At 48.7% G+C, this 11,760-nt stretch overlaps 1 protein-coding gene across 2 annotated transcripts in view; it reads right to left on the reverse strand.

The window, feature by feature from the left end:
* Positions 1–11,557, reverse strand: part of MED24 (mediator complex subunit 24) — a 355,035-nt gene extending 343,478 nt beyond the window's left edge. For both annotated transcript variants that reach the window (XM_078645678.1, XM_078645677.1), the window contains exon 1: positions 11,436–11,557. The gene's annotated coding sequence lies outside the window, so the exon portion shown is untranslated. The remainder of the gene's footprint in view (positions 1–11,435) is intronic.
* Between the last annotated feature and the right edge of the window lie 203 nt (positions 11,558–11,760).

The following is an 11,760-nucleotide window of genomic DNA, read 5'->3' on the forward strand; positions in this document are numbered from 1 at the left end:
CAACCGAAGTTTCTGGAGGACCCGGGAGATCAACGCAAAAGGCGGGAAGGCAAACAGAAGACCCAGGCACCAAGGAACGGTGAAAGCGTTGATCGCCCAGGCCAGCCGAGAAGGAACAAGGCTGCAAAAATGGGAAAGAAGGGCCGACTGCTCCGAGGGAAACAGATCCAGCTAGGGAAGGCCAAACCGGAGGACGATCTGACGGAACAGAAGAGGGGACAGACACATTGTCCCAGAGGAAGGTAACACCCTGCTCAGAGAGTCCTCAGGTCCATTCTCCGTCCCCGGAAGATACACCGCCATCAGAGACAACAGATTGAGTTTGGCCCAAAGACCGATCGTCCTGGAGAGGAGAAACAGAGTCCGGCACATGCCCCCTTGACGATTTACATAAGCCTGAAAAACCTGGTTGTCGGTCTGCACTGAGACAGCACGACCTAGAAGAAGAGGAGTAAACCACAGGAGAGCCAACCAAATCACCCTCAACTCCTTCCAGTTCGACGACTGGCGAGACTCGAACAGGGACCACCAACCCTGAGCCTTTGAAGGACCTATGACCGGCCCCCCAACCAATGGCATTGGCCTCCGTTGACAACACCACCACAGCCGGAGGAGGAAAAAGGGCGAAGCCCCGGGAAAGAGACAGAGGGGACACAAAGGCAGCCGGGCCCAAGGGAGGAGATGCAGAGTGGAAGCCATCTCCCCCTGGCTCCGCAACCAGAGCCGGGCAGACACCAGGGATTGGGACAGAACCCAAGAAAGGTGATGGAACAAAGTCAACTGACGCTCCCTGGAAAGGAACACCATCCCCAGATCCATGCGGAACAGAGCCCCCATGAACTTCTGAGACTGAGAGGGCAGCAGGGAGGACTTCCGGTGGTTGATGAGGAACCCAAAGGACCCGAGAAGATGACACACCTGGTCCACATCCGACAGAGCCTAAGAAAAAGAAGGAGAAAATCAACCAAGCGTCTAGATAGGGAAAACCCTGAAGACCTCTGGAATGGAGAATACCCACCAGAGGGGCCAAGAGCTTAGTGAAAACCCTTGGAGCCGACGAAAGGAAGCACCCGGAATTGGAAGTGACGGGAACCAACAGCAAATCAGAGATACTTCTGATCCACAGGATGGATAGGGACGAGCAGATAAGCATCCATCAGGTCCAGGGACGCCAGGAAGCACCAGATGCAGGACGGACAGCAAAGTCACCATCTTGAACGTACGTCTGGGAACGAAGAGATTGACCCTCTTGAGATCCAAGACAGGGGGAAGATCCGCTGTATCCTTCTTGGAGACCAGGAGAGGATCGAAGAACAACCCTCGCCTCATTCCAGAGGAGGAACTTCCACGATAGCCGCCTTCTCCAAGAGAAGGTGCACACCCTCCAGCAAGGCCTCCAGTCGCAGAGGATGACGGGGTAGAGGGGTCATCCGAAAGACTGGGGGAGGAGAACTCTTTCCGATAACCCTCCGACACAGTTTGCACCGCCCAGGCATCCGGAACCTCCAACCATCGGTGTAGAAAAAAACGAAGGCCACCCCCAACCGGAAAGGCAGACGGTCATTGTGCAGCAGAAGGAGCGGCAGGGGCACGGGGCTTGGCACTTCCAGGGGTCCCCCGGCCATGACCCCTACCATGAAAGGGCTGCAAACCACCCCGAGCAGAAGACCAAAAGCACGCTGGTAGCCAAACCCACGCCCCTGAGAAGGAGGGCAGACAGGAGCCACAAGCTTGTGGTTTTCTGCTGACTGTTTGACCATGTACTCCAGCTGGGGTCCGAACACCTTTGACCCCACAAAGGGCAACTGAAGCAGGACCACCTTCTGAGAAGCCTCAGCCTTCCAGGAACGCATGCAGATATGACGCCGTGCAGCCATCAAAGCACCAGAAGCAGCCGCAGCGGTACTCAGATTGTCAAAAGAGATGTCAGATAAATAGCGAACCTGGAACTCCATGAGGGCCAAGAGAGAAGAGGCATCCTCCCCATCCTGCAAAAGAAGAGCCAGGGCCTGGAAATCTTTGAGCAGGGACTGGACCATGTAATTGTAATAGGCCGTCACCCTGACAGAAAAATTAGAAGCAGCGAAGGAAAGCTTCACCGCTCCCTCAACACGTTTATGCACAGCGTCAGAAGGAAGGGCGTCATCAGACAGAACCAAACCCTGCGAGGGAAGACCAGCCATTAAATTGTCCACTTTGACGGACTCTGGAAATTCAGCAGCAAGCCCCTCCAAAGGATAATGTCGGGACAAAAAGCGAGGGAAGGTGGACTTATCAACCTCCTTCCACTCATGATCCAGCACCTTGCGTACAGCACCATGCAAGGGGAAGGACTCCGGAGTCGGTTGGAGATACTGAGTAAAGAAGTCATCCTCCAGGACATCAGACACAGAAGGAGCGAACCCCGAATTATCACACACATGGGAGAACAAATCAGAGAGCTCTGCACCCTGAACAAAACGCCCACGCACACACTCCTCCTCCTCAGGACCCAAATCGTCGGCAGGAGCATCAGGTGGATCAACAGACCCACGAGGCACCTTGGCAGGAGGGCCAGCCGCTTCCTGATGCCGTAAAGCAGCAGAAACAGCCTCATTAATAATGAGGCGCAGGGCATCCAAAGTTGGAGCAGCAGAGCCCAAGGCACCCTGGTCAATGGCAGCGAAAACAAGCAAGAAGCAAGACAAGGCTCCGTAACAACCAGCAAAAGGTTGGGGATCAACTGAAAAAAGACCTGAGGTACCCGACCTCTTGCGCAACCAACAAAGTGGGCGTATGCTGAAAAGGAGAGCCCGGCTGCCGGAAAAACCCATAGGGAGGCTGTGAACCCATGAGGACGCTCCACGCCGCAAGGAACCACAGAAGAACCGCGCTTGCTATAGCAGTGCATGACGGGAGTGTCTGAAGAGGAGCTGCCGCTACAGCACACCACGGACAACCCCAAGTGAGGAAATCAAGCACAAGCGGCCGCTAGAGCAGGCCGCGCAACCCAAACATCAAGGACATCAGACACAGGTACAACAAGGCAGCGCTATAGCAGGCCGTTGAAAGACTAAATAAAACAGGAACGATACACTTACCGGACCCACGTCCTGCTAGGCAAAGAGAAAACTGCGAAGGCAGAAAAAACTAACAGGAAGTTGTATGACGAGCTTCCCCCTATATGGTCACCCGATAGGTGGCGCCATATTGGGGGAAGTGCTAAAAGGTTCTGCTAGGTATAAGGTTTCTGGGGAGCAGACGAGCTGCTCACTGTTAAGGAATGGGCCAGAAAGACTGGACAAAGCTCTCCATAGACCCGAAGGAGGCAGGAGAACATGGACGGCGCTGTACCTGCATCAAATGCCTTCTCCCCTGTCAGCATGAGTCTCTACAGACTTAATCTAAGAGAAGATATGCAGCCACGCTGAGAAGCAGCTCTCACCAAGCCGCTGTCAGTGAGGTGCAGGCTCTCTCCTCTTGATGTGAAAGTAGGGGGCGCTGCTGTGGTCTGGGAAGGTGCAGAGGTTAGTGCGAGTGAGGTAGGCGGAAGACTTTTTTTAAACATGCTTCATATGGCTGTGCTTTTACTTCTTTGCCCCTGTATATATGTGGCAGGAGCTATGTATAACATTATGGATGAAAATGTGAATTGAGGGATGTTTTTCATATCTGAGCTTAGAGTCACATCGGACAAATCCAGCTTCTACATCGTTGTCTATTTGACGTCACTTAGAACCACTTAGTGAAAAAAAGTATTCTGTAATTCACAGTTAGCCATCTATATGGTCCATGATGGAAAAATACTTTGCCTAAGATTTCTAGCATTTCCTGGAGGTGAGGCAAAGAATGACAGTTGACCACTATGTGTTTTTAGTGCGCATAGGTCGATGCAAAAATACGAATCCCCGGAACGTTTTTCTAGTCAGAACTACAGGAGAAAACCATTCTGACGAGTCAGATGGCTCAATGATTCCCTCAAAGCACAGATTATCTAATAAGGCGTTCAGATCCTTCTGTACATTCGGCAGAGCTGGACTACCCTTCTGTACAATTAGTATTGTATTTTTCTTTAACTTGAGACTATGTTCAGATCCCTTTACAGTGCCAACACTTCTTCTGAACACTTTTGGGAACCTGGACATGACTTGCTGGTCTAAATCACCCTGGACATATAAGGATATCACAGGCATCTCTCCCAATGGTATAGGATTATCCGGACCCGGTTTTAAATGCAGTTCCAGTTTTGAGAACTATTACCATACCAATAAATCAAGCCCATACCCACCTACTTTTACCTTGGTTTGAATCTTTCTTCCTAAACATTCCAAAGGACTAGGTAAATAGCCTAACATTTGATATTCCTACTGAACAACATTGTACTTATCGGCCAATATTTCTGGAAAGTGTTATCAGAAAGAATAGCAATTGATGCTCCAGAGTCCTTCATCACAGTCTGAGACATAATACTAGTAGTGCACCGAAAACCGGGTTTGGATAGTGCTATATCAGTAAGAGAGATGCCCGTGTTTTCCGTGGATGTCAGGGATGATTTAGACAAGTGACATCAAAGTTAGTACTATACTGGGGTTTGAACAAACATTCATGATCTGTTAAATGATGGCAAATACAGAAATGGTGTATTACAACCCACTACATGGAACCGTTCATTTGCAGAACACTTTCCTTATTTTTTTAAACCGACAGTCTACACCTACGCATTAAGGCTGTACACCATCCATAAAAACTTCAATTGTGATGACAGTTCTGTATCATTTACTACGTTTCATATAATTTGATAGTCATGAAAAGTTATTCCACTTGTATGGAGGCACAGTTACAGCTACAGTCTACTTGAATTCTTGGCGAGTTCTGGCAATTTGGCAGCAAAACATGCCAGGTGTTCAAAATGCGCTGCTTTCACTTCGAATAATGTCCCTGTAGCGATCTCTGCCCTTTAAAACCAGACATTCTTCTTCTAAGGTTTTGGTGGAGTTGTCCGTTTGTCAGGGCGTTGTTCTGACCTCAAACATATATTTACAGTGTTTTTTCTAAAGCGCCTCTTCACCGGGTGATATTTGCGCGCTATACAATATAACAAAAGTTGCATATTACATAGTATGCACACAAATAATCTCAGAACAGCAGGATTAGCATTTTATCATAATTAACATTCCTTTTTAGCCGCACCATAAACCACAATTACTCGTGTAACGTAGGTGATTTTCAGAAAGTTCTATTTTCGCGCTCCACAACTCTAAGCACACCGGGGCTTGTACTTCAACATACTGAAAAGTGAAACTACATTTTCCAACATGCTTCAAAAACAAGACCGGTAGTAAGTCTATGGTGAACAGACGTTTAGCATGCCCTGGACCATCCATGGTTTCCACCATCTCCGTCTCATAAAATGTCAATAAATGTATCACGTACAGGAGATTGAATGAACCCCGGAAGCATGTTTTCGTGTGTTCCATGCAACGTAAGGTAGCCCCTTTCAGAAACTTAGTGCCAACACGTGTGATAATATCGTAATAGTCATACTTAAATCTCAGTTACTGCATCACTTAAGGAGACTGACCATCTGTCCACACTACTTTCTCCAAGATGGCACTCGCCCCCCGGCGAGGGATGGGAGCCCCGGACTACCAGTGAGAGCTGCGCAGCAAGTAGTGCCAGCTACACCGTTTAGGCCTTTTACAGCTGCGCAACAAGCAGTGCCAGCTGCACCATTTAGGCCTTTTACAGCTGCACCGTTTAGGCCTTTTACAGCTGCGTAGCAAGTAGTGCCAGTTGCTTCGTTTAGGCCTTTTCACAGCTGCGCAGCAAGTAGTGCCAGCTGCACCGTTTAGGCCTTTTACAGCTGCGCAGCAAGTAGTGCCAGCTGCATCGTTTAGGCCGTTAACAGATGTGCAGCAAGTAGAGCTGTTTCCAGCTGCATTGTTTAGACCTTTTTCAGCTGCGCGGCTATTAGTACCAGCTGCACCTTTTAAGTTACTTTTCCATGGGGACAGGTCTGATTAAGTTGGAGTCCTGCTGCAGGGACAGCACCATTGACACTATGGTTTCAGGGCATTTGAGTCCCCTTCTAAGATGGCCAGTTGGCCAGGGAGTCTGCAAGTTTTGTAGGGCGCCAGGCCTGCACATATATGTTGGTGCTAGAAATTGCTTTTCATGTAGTATGTTTTCCGCACCCTGTTCTGAGCACCTCTACAGGTGGTCTTAAGATGATGAGGCTGTTGTGCATACTTAGGCTTTGCTAGTCCCGGACGGCACATTAGCGCTGATATCCTCACCTTAACGTCTGGAATATGTGCCCCCTTTATGCCCTTTTATTTCTCTTCTCCACCGCTTTCCCAGTAACACCATCCGCTTATCCCCCCTACCCTCATCCGCCACATTTTCCCATCATGGCCACCACTCGATTTAAGGTTGGAACTAATTGCTACAAAATCATTTATCCTCCCAGCCTGACTAAAGCTGCAACAAAACGATTGAAGCATAACACTATTGAACGTTTCCCGGATTCCCTTTTAGTTGATCAATTTCACAATAGTCGTTTTGGGAGGCTCAAAAATGATTTCATTTTCCTCACTCACGACACCCCCTCTTGGTCCACCAGCTTATACAATTCCCTTAACGTCACCTCCTCCTCCTCTATCCCTCATGGGAAACAGCTAAAAATGTCCCCCTCTGCGCGTTTCAACGGTTACCTCACGATCTCACTCTATAACAACGGTACTGTCATGATCCAAGGCAATGACGCCTGTCTCTCGCTCTTTGACCACCTCTTCCCCTCCCTACTCCCCTCCTCTGCGACCGGGTTTTCCCCCAACTCTCCTTCTAGCTCCACCCAATACTCCCTCTCTCCACCCCTGACCCCCCTACACTCCAATTGGCTGCACTCTCAAGAATCACAGGTCGGCCCTCTTCCCTCCCCCTTCCCTGTGGCCTCCTCTCCTATTCCTCCCCCCTCACAGTATGCCCCCTCCCACTTCACTTCAGCCTCACCGCTAGCTAATGCGCTCCTCGTCCAATCTGCATCATCCCGGTACTCCAATCTCTTCTCCTCCCCCATTTTCCTTCCAGTCACCCCTCTTTTTAGTCCACCTCTCCTCCAACCTTCTCCCCCAGTAAACTTTCCCTACGCTCCCCTTATCCCTTCTTCCATACCTCCTGTCCACCACCCCCTCCCATCGTTATTCACCCGGACTTCTCCACAATCCCACTGCATCTCTCTCCTCCCTCCCACTCCTCCAGCAATGCTATGCTACTCCCTTTCCCCCCCTGGTAACCCTGTCCATTTCCCTCCCTCTGGTCCAACAGTACCACTTCCTTTCCCCAACTTCCCTTTTTCTCAACCCCCCTCACTCTGCCAGATGCCCGTTCCCTCACAGCCACCTCTCCTGCATGACATGCCCTCCACAACCACCTCACCTCTTTTCCTCCCAAACCTCCTTCATTCCCATGACTCCACACAGACCTCCCCTCTCATTCTTCCCTACCGCTGTGTTCCGCACCCTTCTCCCCCTAAAGTTATCCCTAATTCCTCTCCTTCTTGAAACACCAGCAAAGGTAACTCTCCCTTAACCTCTGATTCATTAACTCCCACTCTCAACCTCCACCTTTCCCCACTTTTGAACCCTACACCCCAACTCACCTCCTGTCCCCCCACCTCTCCCTGCCTTCCACCACCAATTCCACCCCCCGTTTCCATCGATCCACCAAACCTTCCGTGCTCTGCATTACTCTCGCTGGAAAATAAGCTAGGTTCTCTTATCACCTCCATCTCCCAGCTTACAGCTGCAATTTCACTTCTAAGCTCTAAGATTTCCACCTTTCCTTGCACCCCCACTCCCTCCCAACTTCCCACGAGATGCACCTCGCCCGCTCACCTCAATTTAGCCAAGCTCAATCAGTCGTCTGCAAACTTTGTTAACTCGCACAAGCCTTTGAACGCCGCCCTTCCTCAACCTGCATACCCTAGCAACCCTACTATCTACACTATTCCAACCATCTCCTCTGTCAGAACCAAGCATCCATCTAAACTCTCCCAAGCACCCCCACATAAGCACAACATCCCGATCACCCTTCAGAGCCCAAGTGCCCCCGTCACCAAAACAGTCCTGACAGAGCTGCGCTGTCTGCTCCACTACTGCGGATCTGCAGTAAAACACAAACTTGAAATCTCAGATACCACCACCCACCACAATATTGACATGCTTTTCCTCACAGAGACCTGGTTCAAAGATACCTCGCATTCTATGTTTGATCTCCTATTACCTACAGGCTATTCTATACTTAGGAATGACAGAACTGACAGCACGGGGGGAGGTGTTGCAGTCATCTTTAGAAACTCCCTTCAACTTAAGGCCTTTCCTATCAGCTCCTTCCACACCTTTGAATGCCTTTCTCTTGAGTTACAAGTGCACCACCGTTCACCCATTAGATTGCATGTCATCTACCGCCCGCCTCGTAGTGGCCCTTCGGTTTTGGAGGAACTCACTGACTTCATCAGTGACCAATACTTGCAAAGTGACAATCAGACTTTCGTGGGTGACTTCAATCTCCACTGGGGCTCACCACAAAACTCTTCCGCAAACTCCCTGGCCACCTTCCTCTCTGCAAACGATCTCATCCAACACTGCACATAATCAACACACCCTAAGGGCTCAATCTTGGACCTTGTTATTTCTAAAGCAGGCATGCTTTCCATCACTACCCCTATTCATGTAGACTGGTCTGACCACCTCCTCATCCCATTCTCTATTCAACTATCACACTCTATAACACTTGGCCAACCCAAGAGGGCTATCTCCTGGTTCCGTGATGTTAAAAATATTGATGTCGGTCCCCTCTGTGAATCAGCTTTGTTATCACTTCCAAGGCTAGACCCGAACCTAGATGTTGACAAACTCACCTCCCAATGCCTCACAGTTCTTGCAGATGAAATCAATAACGTCGCTCCACTCAAAAACAAAAAAAACAAATCCCTCTATGAAGAAAGGAAGCAGCTAAGATTCCTGGAGAAACAATGGAGGCAAGTGCCCTCCACCGATAACTTGTCCACGCTTCGCTCCGCAAGATCCAAGTACCACAAGCACATCTTCCTTGGGAAAGCGGCGCACTTCAAAACCCTCCTTGACTCTCGATCTCATCAAGATTCCTGACTGCTCTCCCATATCCTCCAAGTTGGAGGATTCTGCAAAGAGAGCAGCGGATTTCGCTATATTGTTCGACGAAAAAGTGAAATCACTTGTGGATCAGGTCGCTCATCCTACCCCTCCAGAGGAGTGCAAATCCTTAGCCATTTGGCAAAACTTTGACCCCATATCTGAAGATGCCCTTCTCAAGTGCATCTGTGAAACAAAGCCCTCCAATCATCATCTGGACCCTATCCCCAGTGCCATTGCCATTGACTTTTATACCCTTTCCCTCTCCTACTGGACCACTCTGGTCAACCTCTCCCTCTATCAAGGCTCCCTATCCTGTCTCCTTCAAAACTGGGCAGGTCACCCCGCTTCTTAAAAAACCAACTGCTGATGCGTCTGACCTCAACAACTTCCGCCCCATCACTAACTTACCCTTTCTTGCGAAGATTACAGAAAGATGTGTAGCGAAACAACTCTCTCGTCATATCAAGGACAATGATCTTCTTGACAATTTCCAGTCTGGCTTCATTCAAAACTGCAGCACTGAAACAGCCCTACTGCAAGTGGTTGATGACGCGCTGAGGATCCTCGACTCGGGGGTCCGGTCTTCTAATTCTCCTTGACCTTTCTGCAGCCTTTGACACGGTCAATCACAACACCCTCCTCAACATTCTTAAACAGAGAATGGGCATGGAGGGCACTGTGCTTAAATGGTTTGCCTCCTTCCTCTCTGATAGATCCCAAATTATCAAAATAGCGAACAGTCTTTCATCTCCTGTGGCGGTAGGTCAAGGTGTTCCTCAAGGCTCTATACTTGCACCCACATTGTTCAATCTCTATTTAGAACCACTAGGAAATCTCCTAAGTAAATCAGGGATCCACTATCATCTCTATGCTGACGACACTCAAATCTACCTCAAGGTTGCCTCCACTCACGATCTCTCTATCCTAAGCTCTACTCTCGACTCCATTCATAACTGGATGTTTACTCATCAACTGATTCTGAATCCCTCCAAAACCGAATTCCTCCTCTTCTCCTCTTCAATCTCTCCTCCCCCAGTGCAATCATGGATGGATCAGTTGAATCTACTTAACACTAAACCCATCATTGCCGACAGCGCAAAATCCCTTGGTGTCATTTGCGACAAAAAACTCAATCTAATCCCCCACATCAATTCCATTGCAAAGTCTGCTCGATACCATCTGCGCCTTCTTTGGGGAATCCGTCGCTTCTTCCCGGAGCAGGACCTTATAACCCTGGTGCAATCGCTGGTCCTCTCCAGACTTAACTACTGTAATTCTCTTCTTACTGGCCTCCCCAAATCCCACTTGTCCCCCCTTAAATCTGTTTTCCATTCAGCAGCTCGTTTCATTTATGGGGCCATAAGAAGCGACCACATCACACTGATGTTATCCACCCTCCACTGGCTTCCAATCGAGGCTAGAGCTATCTACAAGACTGCTTGTATCACCCACAAAGCCTTGCACTCCTCCTCTCCTCGCTACCTGGCGAATAAACTGAAACTCTCTGGAGGCTCTAGACCATCACGTAATGCGGAAAATCTTCTGTTTGAACCTCCAAATTTCAAGAAGGAAAGAACGATGGCACAATCCTTTTCAGGCAACGCGGTGAGAATCTGGAACTCCCTTCCGCCGCAGCTCGGGACCACCGCCTCCTCCCAGGCCTTCAAAATGGACCTCAAAGTTCTCCTCCTCCAAAAACACCTCCAAAAGTAATCCACGCCCACTCTATTATCTGAAGGAAGGCCTCCTTTTACTGAAAATTCTATTCTCCTTGACTATGTAAGTGCCTTCCCAGTGTGTTCTTGTGGTTGGAGTGTTTAACATTCACTGCTGTATTATCCTTGTACTTGTGTTTGGTACCTTTGTGTAACTTGCACACACCACTTTCCCTTGTAACACACAGTATGCTACCTCTCACATTTTGTTTACCTTTGATACTTGCACAAGTGCCACCATTGCCTACGTTATGTTTATTCTTGTGCCTGAGTGTCTAGCTTATTTTGCAGTATTATACCTCTATTTGTACTTTGTTTTCTCTTATAACCTGCACACTTGTCACTTTTTCCTCATGGCACCTTTGCTACCTCATGTATTTTGTTTGCTCACAATTGTCACTTTTACCTCATGTAACTTAACGTCTGCTTTTTGTAATTCATTCACGTGTAATGTTCTCCTCATGTAACAGTTCAGTTCCTTGTGTGAAGCGCTCTGACGCCTTCGGGTAAAGTCCGCGCTATACAAAAACGCATAAATAAATAAAATAAATAAATAAATACTTACATACACCTTTCGAGCATTCAGCCTACGGTCTGTTGTCCTTTGTTGATCTTTAGCGGATGTAATTTGATTTTGCACTTCCGGGTCTTCGAACAACCAATCCCATGGCTGAACATATTCCAAGAGTCGTGAGGCGTACTGCTAATGTTAGACATCGTGGATTGGAGCCTTGTGGGCATCACAGCCAATCCTAGTGCGCAGCACAGAATTGTGAAATATCGACTGGCTGTGCAGTTCTGCCCAGGCTGCAGCCAGTCTAGTTGTTACTTTTAGTTTACTCGGAGAGGCCCACACACTGTTCGGTTGCGGTGTTACAGTTACGAATGAA

The sequence above is a fragment of the Lissotriton helveticus genome, chromosome 5_1 (genome assembly GCF_964261635.1).
Source record: "Lissotriton helveticus chromosome 5_1, aLisHel1.1, whole genome shotgun sequence".
In the NCBI taxonomy this organism is placed as follows: domain Eukaryota; kingdom Metazoa; phylum Chordata; class Amphibia; order Caudata; family Salamandridae; genus Lissotriton; species Lissotriton helveticus.